The sequence below is a fragment of the Ursus americanus genome, chromosome 18, assembly GCF_024610735.1.
Source record: "Ursus americanus isolate L20-20 chromosome 18, mUrsAme1.1.p, whole genome shotgun sequence".
Classification (NCBI taxonomy): domain Eukaryota; kingdom Metazoa; phylum Chordata; class Mammalia; order Carnivora; family Ursidae; genus Ursus; species Ursus americanus.
The window spans coordinates 28,985,589-29,002,076 of NC_142144.1; positions in this window are offsets into that span (position 1 = coordinate 28,985,589).

A 16,488-nucleotide genomic window follows, 5' to 3' on the forward strand; every position below is an offset into this window, starting at 1 on the left:
AAAAAAATGGATGAGATCTTGCCATTTGTGACAACATGGGTGGACCTGGAGGGTATTATGTTTAGTGAAACAAGTCAGAGTGAGAAAGACAAATACTGTATGATTTCACTCATATGTGGAATCAAAAAGACCAAGCAAACCAAACAAAGAACAAACAAACAAAAAGCAGAATCAGACCTATAAATACAGAGAACAAACTGATGCTTGCCAGAGGGAAGTGGTGGGAGAATGGGCACATGGGTGAAGGGGAGTGGGAGGTACAGGCTTCCAGTTATGGAACGAATAAGTCATGGGACTAAAAGGGACAGCACAGGGAACATAATCAACGGTACTGTAAGAGCGTCGTGTGGTGACATATGGTAGCTACACGTACGGTGAGCCGAGCATAATGTATAGAGAAGTTAAATCACTAGGCTGTATATCTGAAACTAGTGTAACATTGCATATCAACTATATTCAAATTTAAAAAAAGAAATAACTTGGAAAAAATAAAGACCTCTGCTCATGAATCACAAAGAACTATTCCTTTCTTAGCAATTTTACCTCTTAACTCCCTGTATTGGATAAACCTGTTACAGCTGAAGTCTATAATTTTTTTTTCATAAGGGACCAAATAGTAAATATCTTAGGCTTTGGGGGCCATACCGCATCTGCCTCAACAACTCGCCTGGACCCCTGTGGTTTTAAGGCAGCTGCAGACAACACGTAAACAAATGGACTGGGATGTGTATTAATAAAACTTCACTTACGGTTGCTGAAATTTGAATTTCATGTAATTTTCACAAAATAGTATTCTTACTTATTTTTCACCCTTCTAAAATATTAAAATTATTCTTAGCTCACAGGCCATATGAAAGGGGCAGCCTCAATTTGACCCTTGGGCCCTAGCTTGCAGAACCCTGCCTTATCGTATTAGTATTTCTTTTTTATTGTTGAAATTCAAGGAATTGAGAGACCAAGAATATCGGAAGGATTTTCTGTGTGGTTATTGAAATCAGTAACGATTAAGATGGGAATTGTTGGACTGAGTGACAGTGATCCAAGAGTTAAAATTTTCTAAAAAATGAAGGGTAATGCCCTAGAGGATGTTAGATGACTGCCTCATAAAAGGGGGGGGTGGTGGTGGTAGAGAGAGATGGCAATAGTTTCAAAGCCAAGTTTTAGTGAAGAAAGATGGAGAATGGTCTGGATGCATTGGTGAAGGCTGTCCTGTGCATTGTAAGACATTTGGAGCACTCTTGTCCTCTGTCACCTAGTTGTCAGTAGCGCCCCTGGTCCCAGTTGTGACAATTGAAAATATCTCCAGACATTACCAAATGTCTCCTCTGGAGAATTGCCCTGATTGATAACCATCACTGTACAGCAAAACTTCACACCAGATTCTCCATTTTATTCAATTCCTCTCCTCCCATTTGTTCATGGCTTTCCTATCTGGCATTCCCTTCCACCACTCCACTAAATGTGCATTTAGTAAGATCACTAACAACCTCCGCATTGCTAAATTCAGTGTTCAGTGTTTGGTCTCCCCTATGTTCCTCCCAGCATTTGACAGATTTGATCATTCCCTACCCCCTTGAAATACTTTCTTCATTTGGCTAACAGGACACTTCGCTCACCTGATTTTCACATTCTCTCATGAGCTGCTCCATGCTTTCTTTCCAATCTCTGATCTTAGTGAAGTGGCCTAAGATTCAGTTTTTGAATCTCTTTTCTATCCTCACATTTTCAATTGGAGCTCAACCAATCCTACAGATTTAAATACCATGTATGGATTAACGACTCTTAGTCTCATGTCTCCATCCAAGTCTTCTTCACTGCACTGAGACTTATATAGCCAGTTACCTTATGACATGTTCACTTCCATATTTAATTGGCACCTGAAATTATATCAAAAATGGATCATCCAATATTTCCCATTAACCTGTCCTGCCCACAGCCTTTCTCATTTTGGTTGATAGCAACTCCTTTCTTCAGTGTCTGAGGTAAAAAATCTTGAGTAATCTTTACTCCTATCTTTTTCTCCCATACCATCTCCAATCCATCAGAATATCCTATTGTCTCTACCTTCAAAACATGCAGGATATAATCACTTTCCATTCCCTTGGTCCTACTCAAATCCAGAACATCATCTTCTGGCATCTGAATTATTTTTGTAATAATAGGAGGCAATGGTTTCCCATCTAGTCCCCCCTCTTCCCACCCTTGCCCCCTACAGTCCGTTCTAAATGCAGGAACCAGAGCAATCCTTTTAAAGTTTAACTTGGATCATGTCACTTCTTGGCTCAAAACCCTCCCATGGCTTCCCATTTCCCTCAGAGTAAAAGCCAAATATATTGCTATAGCCTACAGAGACCTAAATGATTTTGCTCCTTATTATTTCTTATATTGAATTATATAGTAATCCCCCAAATTCATTGTTTACCTGGAAACTCAGAATCTAATCTAATTTGGAAATAGAGTCTTTGCAGATATAATTAATTAGGACAAGATCACACTGGATTAGGGTGGGCCCTAATCAGTGACTGATGTCCTCATAGGAAGAGAATCAGAGATAGAGACACACAAGGGGTGGGGTAGGGCCCAGAAGAGAGAAAGACATGGCAGGCAGAGACTGGAGTCATATATCTACTAACCGAAGAATGCCAAGAACTGTAGGCAACCACCAGAAGCTAGGAGAGGCAAAGAGTAGCTCCACAATGAACCAGCCTGCCTATATTCCAGACTTCCAGCCTCCGGCACCATGAGAGAATACATTTATGTTTTTTTAAGGCACCCTTCAAACAACTCTGTGGTACTTTGTTATGGCAGCCTGAGGAGACTACACTTCTTTCATCTCCTGCTCTTTCCCTGGCTCCATGTCCTCCAGCTACAACCTACTTGCTACTCTCCTCAAAATTACCCAAGGCCTTCCACTCTTTCAGAATAAAATTTAAAGTTCCTAACACGGCATACCGCCCTAATTATCTAGTATCTGTCTGCCTCTCAAGATTTATTTTCTGACACTCCCACTATTTTTCAACTTTACAAAAATATCCATTTCTTCATTCTTTTTATTCGGCCATTCACTAAGCATTTGTGGAGCACCAACCCACGTGTGACAATTCTGTTTTACCAACGAGAAATGTAATGAAGCTAGATGATGTCCCTATTCTCGCAGTGCTTGTAATATTCTCTTTCCTGAGACAATAAGTAGCAAAATTAATACATTCGAAGAGGGATAAATGCTATGAATAAAATAAATCAGAAAACTGCTGTGGAGTAACTAGATGGGAAAGGTTGTCAGAAAAGACTTGAGTACCAAGAGGTCAGCCTTTGAAAATCCGGAACAAGGGTAAAGACTGAGGAAAAAGGAGATCAGCAAGTTTAAGAAACAGAAGGAAGGTCAGTGTGTTTGAAGAGCTACTGGTAGGGAGAGAGTGGACCGGGAGAAATAAGGGATTTGGCATTATGAAGCCAAAAGGGGGTACAGCAGGGGAGTGATAGAACAGATTTTTGTTTTAAAAGGAGCACTTTGGCTGCTGGGTAAAGACTGAATTATAGGGAGCAGAGGTAGGAGCAGAATTTTGCAGCTTCCTCAGCACACCACGCTTGCCCACACTTCTCTATTTTACAACTCCAGCAAACTTTTGCTCGTGCTTTAGATCTCAGCCAAAATATTGGCACCTCTCTGAAAACTCCTGTCATTTACTGAGGAAGATCTGAGTACTTTTTCCTCCAGAAATCCCATTGCATCCAAGGGAATCAGAGCATATCGTTAGAGCCCACAGTCCTTTGGAAGGATCAGAGAATAATGTATGTTTCTGGTGTCTGTGTTATTTTTCTTTACTTTCTGGAGGAAATGTTGCTACTGTCAGTCTGTCTCAATTTACTCCAGCTCCCCAAGTTGAAGGTGGATGAAGGAATCAGTTGCACTTTCAAAGAGGTCATAGTCATTTCTACATAAAGCCTACATGCTAGAGCACACCTTATCCTAAATTCGGCACACACAAGTTAAAAGGAGAGCTTTAAAATATCAAGTGCTGAAAGAAATAGCTATATATAATTAATGTTTTATGTTTGGTTTTTGTTTGTTGCTTCTAATGCTGATCTCAGCACTATGGAACAGACGCTACCCTGGACAGCTACCAATATCTTATTAAACCCTCCCATAGTCCTGAGAGAGAAGTCTCCCCACTATAATCACTACTAAGTGGATTTCTTTCAAGTACATCAGAATCTTGCATATTTATAAGGTTCTTGCTGCTCGGCTTTCAAATTCAGTCTTCATTGAGCAAGAAGTGAAGTATACATTTGATGGTTTCTTGTAGAAGAAATACATTTTTTCCTCTTTCCTAACAAGTTTTTGGATTTTTTTCTTTTGTGCTCAGAATACTCCCTTGGGGCTTTTCTCATCCTCTAGCCATTGTCAAACCCTAATCCTTCTTACAGGCACCAATATCTAGATGCCAAACCCACAGATGAAAAGCAATTTCCTCCTGAAGTTTCCTGATGGGAATCGCAGTGGACTCTCAAGAACCCACGTTGGGAAATATTATGGAAACTTAGAAGGAATTACACCCTTTCCTCCAAGCCTCCAGGCTGTCTGAAAACAATTCAACACATGTTGAGTGCCTAAGTGCCCTTCTGCCAGCTAGTTTCGGTGAGGTTAAAGGGACTCTGCAACCCTCTCCCATAAAAACCAAGTGAAAAGCTGCACAGAAATTCTGAAAGTCTAATTTAGAAAGGCTTTGCAGTGGAACTCAAGGTTCCTTGATGGACATGATGCTTCCCCTTCCCCTTTCTCCTAGCAAATGGGCCCTCCGTTGCCTCGTTGTCCCATGGGTGTGACTTTGAGTTGCCACAAATGAGAAGGCCTTTGCATGAACACAGTTGCCTACATGGAAAAAGCAGCACAGACTCAAGAAGTTGTTCAGGGCCAGCTGTCAAATGAGAGACGAAAGGACTGATTTTTTTAGGAGTTCGCAGAGCAGATGAGGAAAACACTTTTAAAGTGCTGTCAAGGTGCGGCCGTCCTTGAAGAAATGGCTTCCTGACAGCTGCTGGTACATTCCTTCCTGCCAATGTTTAATTTCTCTCAGAGAGGCAGGGCTTTAATTAGGTTCCTAGGGCAGCTAGCTGTGTATCTTTGACCTTATCAAGGATGCAGGATTTCAAAGCACAAGCTTAGATAGGTCTCCCTTCATTACTGATCAAAAGTCTCCCCAGGAACACTCCTGGGCTCCGACTTCAGTTCCTCAAAAACCACAGCTGCCTTTTCATGCTTCCTTCTAATGGGTAGTCTCATACTAGCATCCCTGTCATTGCCAGGTTCTTCAAGGGATCAGGGAGTGTTCAGGAGACAGGAATTAGATGCAGTTCATATAAGAAAATTTTCATGTCTGAAGCTACTTACATACTCTGCTATAAAGACCTTCTAATATTGGAAGAGGTTTGTATCTGGTTTATTGACTTGATTTCAAATGTGTATCATTCTGAGTGGGAGAAAAAAAAATTCCTGTAATTGAATACTGGGGCTTAGTTTCAACCTGGTTGAGAGTGAGTAATTCCTCTAAAAAGACAGATGTTGAATTTTAATAATAGAATTTTTTTGGCATGTAAAATTAAGCATCGAGCATCTGCTTTTACAATGCCAACATCTGTTTCTTTGACATCCCTGCCTTCCCTTCTGCTAGATCCAACTGTGAATTTGCTATAGAATCTGATATGAAAAACAGATAAAATTGTTCTTGACATGTTGAATTCTACAGGGCCAGCATAAACCAGACTATCAGGATTAAACTCACATTCTAAAAGAAAAAAACCTCTGAGTCACTCCTGCTCATGATACTCAGATTTCCAATTGAAATCAGCAAATGCAGAATTTTTCAAGGAAAGGGTGACATCATTTACAAATGACATTGCATGTTACAGGAAGCTTTTTGAAAAAATTATTTAAAAAGCAACTGTTGGGGCACCTGGGTGGCTCAGTCAGTTAAACGGCTGCCTTCAGCTAAGGTCATGATCTTGGGGTCCTGGGATAGAGCCTTGCATCGGCTCCCTGCTCAGCAGGGAGTCTGCTTCTCTCTTTCCCTCTGCCTTGCCCCCCCCACTTGTGTGCTCTCTCTCTCTCTCTCAAATAAATAAAATCTTTAAAAAAATAAATAAAAGGCAACTGTTTAAGTCTGTCATTAAAAGAATCCTGTAGTAGATGTCAGTCACTGAGAAAATTTACCCAAAAAAAGACATTACCTTGATTATGAGCTTTAAAAAAGGCATAGAAAGACTAAAATCACTAAAAATGCAATAAAGTTTTGCAGTGAGAAGAAAACTATCATTAGGTGACCATAATGATCTTGTATTGAAGGAAAGTAAACATGTGGTTCAATGATGGACTGCTCAACTCTCTACTCCTATATCATTTTAATTCCCATTTATTTATTTATTCATCAGATATTATTACAGGTTAATTCTGTACCAGTAGAGTTAGGTGTTAAGGATACAGACATAACTATGGCAAACATAGGCCCTGCCCTTGTGAAATGTAAGGTCTAGTGGGAAAATATACATTTAACATATAAACATGCAATTAAAGATTACAAATTTTGTTAAGGGTTCTGAGGTAAAGCTATAAATTGTTCTGAGATAAGGTAGAGGTGTGGTGTATTTTGGAATTATTAGTAAAGGAAGGTATCAGAGGAAGGGACATTTAACCCAGTACCTGAAGAATGAGTAGACACTAATAATGAGGAGAAAGTAAGGTCTTGGGGGAGGGGGGTGGGGAGAAGGGCAACACATGAGAAACTGAAAAAGGCCAAAATGGCTAGAAAGCATAATGAGTAAGGGCAGAGGATGAGGTGAGACAGGAGAGATACAACTGGATCCATGTCGATCTCTGTAACCATCTCAGTATTGCCCTAGACTCAGAAGCCGCAGTTGTTCTTGGCTTGGAAGAACAAGGAAGCCCCAGAACAGAGACTCACCGGTCCACAGACTGGCGGTATGACCTCACTGCTGGCATGCCCATGGTCATAAGTTCAACCCATATCCTAATTTGAGTAATGGGTCACCTGCCATTTTAGTTCTCGGAGTCCTACCCTGAAGACTTCAGCAATGTTCCCAGTTCTGCTGGGCCTGGGGTGAGCCTGATGCTGGCAGTGCCCCTGCACTGATGATCAAACCTCTACACCATGGTTGAGCATTCTTGTACTACACTCGGGGGTTACAAAAAACAGCAATTCATCCAAGTTCGTGCAGGCAATAGGAGTGGCTTTTAGAACCTGGACCTCCAGGCCTTAGGAACAGAAGAAACTAGACTTGTGTTGGATCCTTGGCAGCTCTAGGGACCTTATGCCTCTTCTCTCAAATGCTTATCTATTTCTGTAACATAGCTACTCTCACCCTGCCTGTGTCTCCCAACTTCTCTACCAGCTTTGCCACCATCTTTTTGTCTATTACCCATGGCTTCTCCCTTGTAACTTTCATTCTACGGGATTCTGCCATGTTTTCTCAGTATTCTACAGAGATAGAATCTGATAGAGTCAATTTGTCTTTTTGCATCAGCCCAGCTTATTGATTACTTGAACTTGGATTAGTATCATCCCTTAATCCCATCAGCTATGTCCAGAGGGCATAGAGCCTGATAGGAAAAAACACTGCTGCCCTTCCTGCTTTCAAACTATATTACAGAGCTATTGTAATACAGTATTGTACTGGCATAAAAGTAGACACATAGGCCAATGGAACAGAATCAAGAGCCCAGAAGTAAGCCTTCCCATATACAATCAACCAATATTTAACAAGGAAGCCAAGAATACTCATTAGGAAAAGGACAATTTCTTTAATAACTAATGTTGGGGAAACTAGATAATCACATGCAGAATGAAATTGGATGCCTATCTTACTCCACTCCCAAAAAATGAACTCAATATGGAGTAAGGTCCTAAAACAAGAAAACTCCTAGAATAAAACATAGAGTAAAGCTCCTTGGCATTGGTCTTGGCAATGATTTTTTAAATATGATACCCAAAGCACAAGCAATAAAAGCAAAAAAAACAAATTAGACTGTGTCAAACTAAGAAGCTTCTACATAGCAAAAGAAACAATCAACAAAACAAAAAGGCAACCTACAGAATGGGAGAAAATATTGGTAAATCGTGTATCTGATAAGGAGTTAAAAATTATCACCTCACACCTGTTAGAATGGTCATCATAAAAATACAGGAGATAAAAATGTTGGCAAGGATGTGGAGAAAAAGGAACCCTTATGCACTGGTGGTGGGAATGTAAATTGGTATAACCACTTGGGAAAATAGTACAGAGATTCCTCAAAAAATTAAAAATAGAACAACCATATGACTCAGCGGTCCCACTTTTCTGCATATATCCAAAGGAAATGAAATCAAGATCTCAAAAGAGATATCTGCACTCCCATGTTCACTGAAGCATTATTCACAATAACCTAGATAAAGAAATAACCTAAGTGTCCATTTACAGATGAATGAAGAAAATGTGAGATATATATATAGATAATATATATATATATATAATTCTGTATACATGCATACACAGTGGAATATTATTCAGTCATGAGAAAGAAAAAAATCCTTCCATTTGGGACAGCATGGATAGACCTTGAGGGCATTACGCTAAGTGAAATAAGTCAGACAGAGAAAAACAAATGCTGCCTGGTCTCACTTATATGTAGAAGGTAAAAAAGCTAAACTCAGAAACAGAATAGAATGGAAGTTACTAGGGGCCGGGGGAGGGGGACGATATTGGTCGAAAGGCATAATCTTCCAGTTAAGCTGAATAAGTTCTGGAAATGTAATGTACTGCATGGTACCTATAGTTAACAATCCTGCGTTATATACTCAAAAGTACCTGAGACAGATCTTCAACTTTCTCACCATAAAAAAAGAAATGGTAATTATGTGAGGAGAAAAAGGCATTAACTTTTCCTACTGTGGTAATTGTTTCACAATATATAAATCTATTAAATCAACATGTTGTACATCTTAAACTTACATAATGTTATGTGTCAACTGTATCTAAATAAAGCTGGAAGAAAATACATAAAATAACCATGAAAGAACATTGCTGCCAAGGTATTGTCTGTTTAGCAGAGCTTGTATCCATAGCGTGGCTGCTCAGAAAGAACTGTATTCATTGTTAAAACCTGTTTCCTTCAATTTCCTCATTTAAATATAAGGGCAATGCCACCCTTACCTCCTGTGAAAGATAATACGATTATAGAATGAGACATGGGTTGTAAAATCACCTGAAAAAAGTTAAAAGTCACATATTGTGGTTCAGGCATTATTATACCTAAAATATTATTATCATCATCAAATTAAAGATATAACAATAGAACTCCACCGTATTGCTCTCGTATTGAAGGGAGAAGGATAATACCTGCGGTCTTCAAACATCTTTCAGCATCATCTCTCCTTATTGTTCCTGTACCATTTATTATATGTTTGTATCTCTGTTTCCTCCACTAAACCCTCAACTCAGCAAATATTTTTTGAGCCAGACACTATGCTAGGAATCTGATATGCAACACTCGGCCACATAGAGTGTTCTCTGAACCCAAGAAGTTTATTGTCTGATCCAAAAGACAGACAACTAAAAATCCATACATCTAAGCAGTGATAAGCATACGATAGCTTTGTATGTCCTCCTAAATATCCAGCATCTAAGTAAGTGTTCACCAGGCCATGACCATGTCATGACTGTTATCATCGTGCCTCCCAGTAGATAATGGAGTGTTTGCTGGAAGATGAGCGCACATTTAACAAGTTCAACCTTCTGGGACCCATCCAGGAAAAGGATAGAGTCTAGTCTGAAACTGCCAGGAGGAAGTCCCAGGAGGAGAGTCTGTCGAGTTACAGAGGCCAATATCAAAAAGTCAGTTGCTAAAATATATATGAAAGTAATAGGCACATGGTAAGCACTCAATAAATGTTAGCTGCTAGTATTTTTTTAATTTTATTGTCTGGACTACAAAGATGCCACTATAATGAAGAACCAAGCCAAGCATTTAGAGGCTTTCATAATATATTTTAAAAGCTGCAACATAAACTATGTACAAAGAGCAAATTATTTGACTCATGTTATAATTGAATCGGGGCTAAAATTAGGTGTCTCCTAGTGGGGGCTTCAAAATCATTTTTATTTCCTTGATTGTCTTTGAAAATGATCTTGTACACACATGATAGAAACAATAAGAACAAAGAGGGAATGATCAAATGAGGTACAGTTTGTGAGAACAATGACTGTTGTGTTTAAATTTCTAGGAACGTGATACATTCCATAACGGTGTTCCACTCTCGCTGCATTCCATTAAATTTGGGAGATTGTTGGTTGGTTATGCTGAGTGCTTCTTTTCATTATCCTTAGAGCACAAATAATAAGTTGATTTTCAAACTGCAAATGCTTTCTTTTTAATCAAGCTTTTGCCAGAGTGGAACTTAAGTTCAAGAGTTGTTATTACTTTAAAAATCTGTTTTAACAACACAAATCACTATGGTCTCTAAGCACGCTATTGCCTCCAAATGTGTTAACATGTGCACCCAGAGACTTGGGTGTTGGGCCAAATCTTATAAATCTAAATGAGAAAGAAAACAAAGTTCAATGACTATAGATAGAAAAACAAGTGCTGTGAATGCCCTGGTAAACACTACGGGTTATTTTAAAGATCATACAGGTAAATGATGTGAAGACATTGTCTACATATTTGTTCTCAAATTACTAATTCTGAAAAGTACAAAGAATATCTTTATTGGCCACCTGCACGTATACTGATTTAAACGAAAAAATCTTTAACGATAGGATCTTCGCATTTGGGAAGATGCCCTATGAATAAACACCTCTGTTGAATTTATTGGGGAGCATTTAGGGTAATAGTCCAGTCAATTAAATAATAAGCCCAGGGTCCATTACCCAAATTAATAGTAGAATATCTATTGCATTGCTTTTTCCAAAAATTCAAAACATACTACACTGTAGTTCACAACGCCATATAATGTTTGGCTGACACTGAGAATTTGATCATTCTAAATCCTGGGATTGCAGGGACCCTTATGGTATCACCCCTATCATTTAAGTCCACTTGCCTTGAAGGTAATGTACAAACACCAGGAAGCCTTTGACGCTAGTCTGCCTTGATGGTAGAATAACCTCTTCTAAGTAGATAGAAAAGGATCAAAGAATAGCCCTCGTCTGCAGTCCTCTTTTAAAAAGCAAATAAAACAGAGAAGGATAGCATGAAAGACATAAATTCTCTGTAAAAAGACATATTATACATTTATTTGATTTTTTAAGTTTACACACACAGAAAGCCATGAATGTTTTTGTGTTTGTATGTATAGAAACTTCAAACAATAGCGCCTCTACTTCCCAGATGCTTCCCCCAAGACAGTTGCTACTCCATTTGGTTTATAAGCATATGGCACACGTGTTCATATAGAGATATGTAATTTTGTATTCCTTTTTAGATTGACTGGTGCCTTTATTTATTTTTCTGAAAGTTTCTTTTGGGCGCCTGGGTGGCTCAGTAGGTTGGGCATCTGCCTTCGGCTCAGGTCATGATGTCGGGGTCCTGGGATCGAGTCCCGCATCAGGCTCCCTGCTCAGCAGAGAGTCTGCTTCTCTCTCTCCCTCTGCCCCACCCTTGCTTCTGTGCTCTCTCTCTTTCTTCCTCTCTCAAATAAATGAGTAGAATCTTTAAAAAAATAAAAAGTACAAGTTTCTGTTTTGCCTAATAATATATCCTGGAGCTTTTCAAATGTCAGTACGCATATATCGATCTGATTCTTTGGAAATGCTACAGACACAGTGTTCTGTGAATGTGAGCACAACAATGTTTTCAACTAATTACCAACTGATGGACTTTGTTCTTATAAATGATGCTGTGGTAAACATACTTCTACTTACTATTCCCAATCTGAATACCCCTCTGAGATAGATACCTAAAAATGGGATTGCTGCCTGGATGATTACACATATTTAAATTTTTATGAGCTGCTGCCAAATTACCAACCAAAAAGGTTATACCAATTTACAGAGCAGAGCATAGATGGGACTTCCCAGTTCCCTACACCCTCATGATTATCATGATTAAAATTTGCCAATGTGTTAGGTGAAAATATCTTATTTTTATTTGCATCTTCTTGATTATTAGTAAGGTTGAGTATCCTTTCATGTGTTTATGGGGCATTTGCATTTCTTCTTCTGAATTCTGTTACTTTTTACTACACATCTTCTGTTAGGATTGCTTTTCTCCTGATAAGACAATTCAAAGAACTGGGCTTTGAAGAATGGTACGTCAATGGGGAAATGAGAAACACTGTAGACAAACATATCTTCATTGTTACTAAATATCGTAACCCACAACCATGATTGAGTAGTAATTGAATAGATTTAATGTACTAACATAAGATAACATAAATTCTAAGATTCGGAATGCTGTGTTTCACTTAATAGTATTTCAGGTAACCTTCGACAAATTACTTAACTTCTCTGCAGTTTAGTTACCTCCTCTGTACAGTGGAGATAATCTTACCTACCTGATAGTTGTTTTGAGGATTAAATGAGTTCGATGTATATAAAGTGTTTGGAATAATGCCTGGCCCAGAGTTACTGCTATACTAGCATTAATTATTATTATAATTTCCAGGAGGAAGATTGTGTAAATAACTCATTATACCTCATTGTACATGTGCAGTTGAATAGAATGTATATGAAAAATGGTGATATAAAGAGCAATGAATAAGAATTTCTCATTATGTGAGTGGGGAATGGGGTGGTGAGCAATAATTATGAAATCTCCCAAGAGAGGAACGGTATCTGAGCAGCCTATCTGATGTTGCCAACCAGCTATTTTGGTTATATTTCTCTTCTTGGAGTGCAGGTAGGTGCGTGTGTGAGGGGCAGGAAAGCCAACTAGGGCAGGGTATCCTACCGGAGGACATTCAAAGCAGGGAGCACTAGTAAAACATCCAAGTCAAAATCTTTGAGGGCAACATGAAAGTTAGGAGCTCCTCAGACACAATGTGAAGATTGGGAGGGACTCAGCCCAGTCCCAGAAACAGGACAGAAGTTGAGTCAGAATGAGAACAGGCAGAAATTAAGGAGCAGGAAGTGAGAGAACTGCATCACTCTTGCTTGAACTGTATGCTTCACTTTCATGAGTCACCGGATGTTAGGCAGACTTACACACAAAGGGCAAAAAGATTCAACACTGAAACCAAATGGACGATTACCGCGATCTAGGTGGACTAAACTAAAAACAACCATGATCCTGAGTGTGTGTATTGTTGCTCTGTGCCACGGACATAACGTGCAGCCAGCACTCTGAATTCAGGGTTCAAAGGACTCAATACGACACTAATGATCTGCTCATCACACTGCAGTCCGGGACTCAAAGACATGGATCAGTAAGGTATCCAACCAATGCACTTCCAGCATTAACTCCACTCCCCACTGATGTTAATATTAAAATGGATTTTAAAGGTGTAAAGAGGCTTCTATAACTAGCAAAAAAAAAAAATGATGTTAATGAGAGAACAAGAGATTATATTTGCTTTCCTAAACCCCAGAGTTGAAATCATGGTGAATTAATTCTTCCTAAACTAAGAGAACTGCAATGAAGAGTTTATTTCCATGCCCTTCTCCTGCAGCTTTTAGTCTCTGCTTTGTATTTGCAAAAAGTATCTTTCATTTCCTTTTTAAGATTCTGAATACTTAAGCTTGACATAGCTTCTGAATTATTTCTGGAGACTCATTCTAGTATTGTGACCACTCACAGTTTGACGTATTTGTATGTTATTGAAACCTTATAGAGATTTTCCACGAGGAATTTTAGTGATAGTATTAATTTTGAGTATCAGGTGTGTGCTATTATAAAATTATATCCACAGCATAAATTGTAATGGCATCTTGCCCATATTTTGTTAGGGAGGAGAGGGTGAGGTGTGAGGGGGAAGAGGGAGGAGGATCTTGAGGAGGGAAGCAGGTTGTGGAAAAGGCCCCGAACTTGTGGTCAAAAATCCATGACTGAGACAAGTATCACCACTTACCAGCTAGACAACTCACTGAACTTCCTTTCTTATATTTGTAAAATAAATAACTGTGGGGATTAAAAATCTAATATGTGTGAAATTTCTCCATAATAATAATAGCTGACACTCTGGAGTGCATACCATGGGCCAAGAACTTAGCTAAGTGCATTATATGGATCATTTCACTTAATCCTCACAACAACCCTGTGAGTTAGGAATTAGTTGCATCATTTTACAGATGAACAGCTTGGAGAAGTCAAATAACGGCCCAAAGCTACAATGCTTGTAAGTGTAGTAAGTGGGGTTTCAAGCTCAGCACTAACTCCAAAATTAAAGTTAATCACTGTTTTATACACTACTTCCTTCCATGTTTTATTGGCTCCTAATACACATATCAGCACAAAAGAACTTTCAGCTGTTGTGCCAACTCTGACTCACAAAAATTCTATGTTTGACAAGGATTTTTCTTAATAGACCACAATTGCGCAATAAAACATTGTGCTCCTTCTTTTAAAAAATTTCATTTAATTTAATCTTCATAATAATCCTATGTTATAGAGTTATCCCCATTTTACAGAGGAGGAAAATGAAGCATAGAGAAGTTAATTAAATTCCCCAATATCACACAGCAAGATATGTGGGAACCGTGATTTGAACCCAATTTCACCTGGCTCCAGAGTCCACTTGCTTAAGGACAATACTACGTAGAGTCACATCTCATTTGGGGTAAGTTCCAAAGTCAGTATATAAGGCCAAAATTGCTTTTAATCAAAGCTCCCACTAGAAGTCCCTTTAATCACAGATCAAGTACCATGCACGGACATACTCTGTACTGCGATGGGGACCCATAAATGCAACACCAGAAATCTTTCCTCCAGGATTGGAACAGATTGCCGTTCCTCCAATTGAGCACAGATGAAATAGTTAGTTTATGTTTAGAGGCCATGTTCTTGAAAAGTAAGTGTCTTTAACATAAGAATCATGCCCAGCTCAATAAAGTGTTCTTATTATAAGAAGTAAATGGAAACTGAAGCCAACTGACTGAATAGCGAAGTAATGTTTCCTATTTCATGCTCTCTCCAGGGCATATAGCCATTGAATGCGATGGCTCACCTGTACTACTAAATTTTTACTTTTTTTCTTCTCTTGAACACATGTAATGTGCTACCACTATATGCTGTGAGGCCATATCAAGGGTCAGGGGGAAATAGCGTAATCCTGAATGATTCATGTCGATTATAAGCATAAGAATGGCAGTTTTTGCCATAACTGTAGTACTTCGGTATTAACTAAATCTGAAGCTCACTTCTCCTCTCATCTCCACATAGTTTATACTTCCCTTTTGTAATATTTAACACACTTTTCTTATTTGACATAAGTCCCCAGGGCAGGACCAATGACCATCCTGCTAACCACTTTATCCCAGAATCCAGCAGAATAGCTGGAACGGTGGCCCAGCTCAAAAAAATGTTGTTGAATAATGAATGAATAGACAAATAAATGATTGTGTTCTCTTTAACGTTAGAATCTTGCTGCAATATCAGAAGAACTCGTATCATTTTAAGGCGTTAACCTTCACTAAGTTTGACCCTCTCATCCAGAAGGCATGGAGGACATAGTCTGTTAGATTTCCTGGACCTCTACCTATCAACTATGCTGAGTACTTTATGCACAAAATGTTGAGTAAAGGTAAGAGAATGGACTCAGTAGTCAGATTGGCTGAGTTCCTGTGCCCCGGTATTTATGTAGCCTCTCCAAGCCTCAGTTTCTTCATCTGTAAAATGGGTAAGACAATAATTATAACTAACTTTTCTTAAGTATAAATTATGTGACAGGCACTGTTCTAAATGCTTTATACAGTTAAGTTCATTTAACATTCCCAGACACCCTGTGAGGTGGCGTCTATAAATTTAAGGATCTTCTTTCGGTTTTGCAGCCAGGAAGCAGGAAGCCATGCTGGCATTTTACCCAAACATTTCAACTCCAAAGCCTGTATTTGTAACCAGTGCTCTCACAGCATGGTCATGCTTAAGGTGGCCAGCCTCATAAAGCATTAGGCACAGTGTCCGATACAAAAAAAAAGTCTCAATAACTGTTAGGTCCGATCATTAATACTAACAGTAACAATATAATAATTGCATGCTCTGCATTCAACAGGGCATGGTAACCACAGGGAATGCTGTGGTCAGGCCACCCTAATCCCCCGCCCGAAAAAGGACTTCATTGTCCCAGCTACCAGGAACACCGATGGCTGACAACTCATGACCAAATCCCAAGTCTTTGGGAAATACCCTCAGATAAAGGCACCTAGATTCACACCCTCTCAGGCCGGTTCTCTTCCAATGTCTGGTTGATGAGACAAGGGTGGGGTGGTGGGAGCAAAGGCCCTGTACCCTTGCCTCTATTTAGAACAAACCTGAGAGACCAGCCCTGCTCCAGAGGCTTCCTA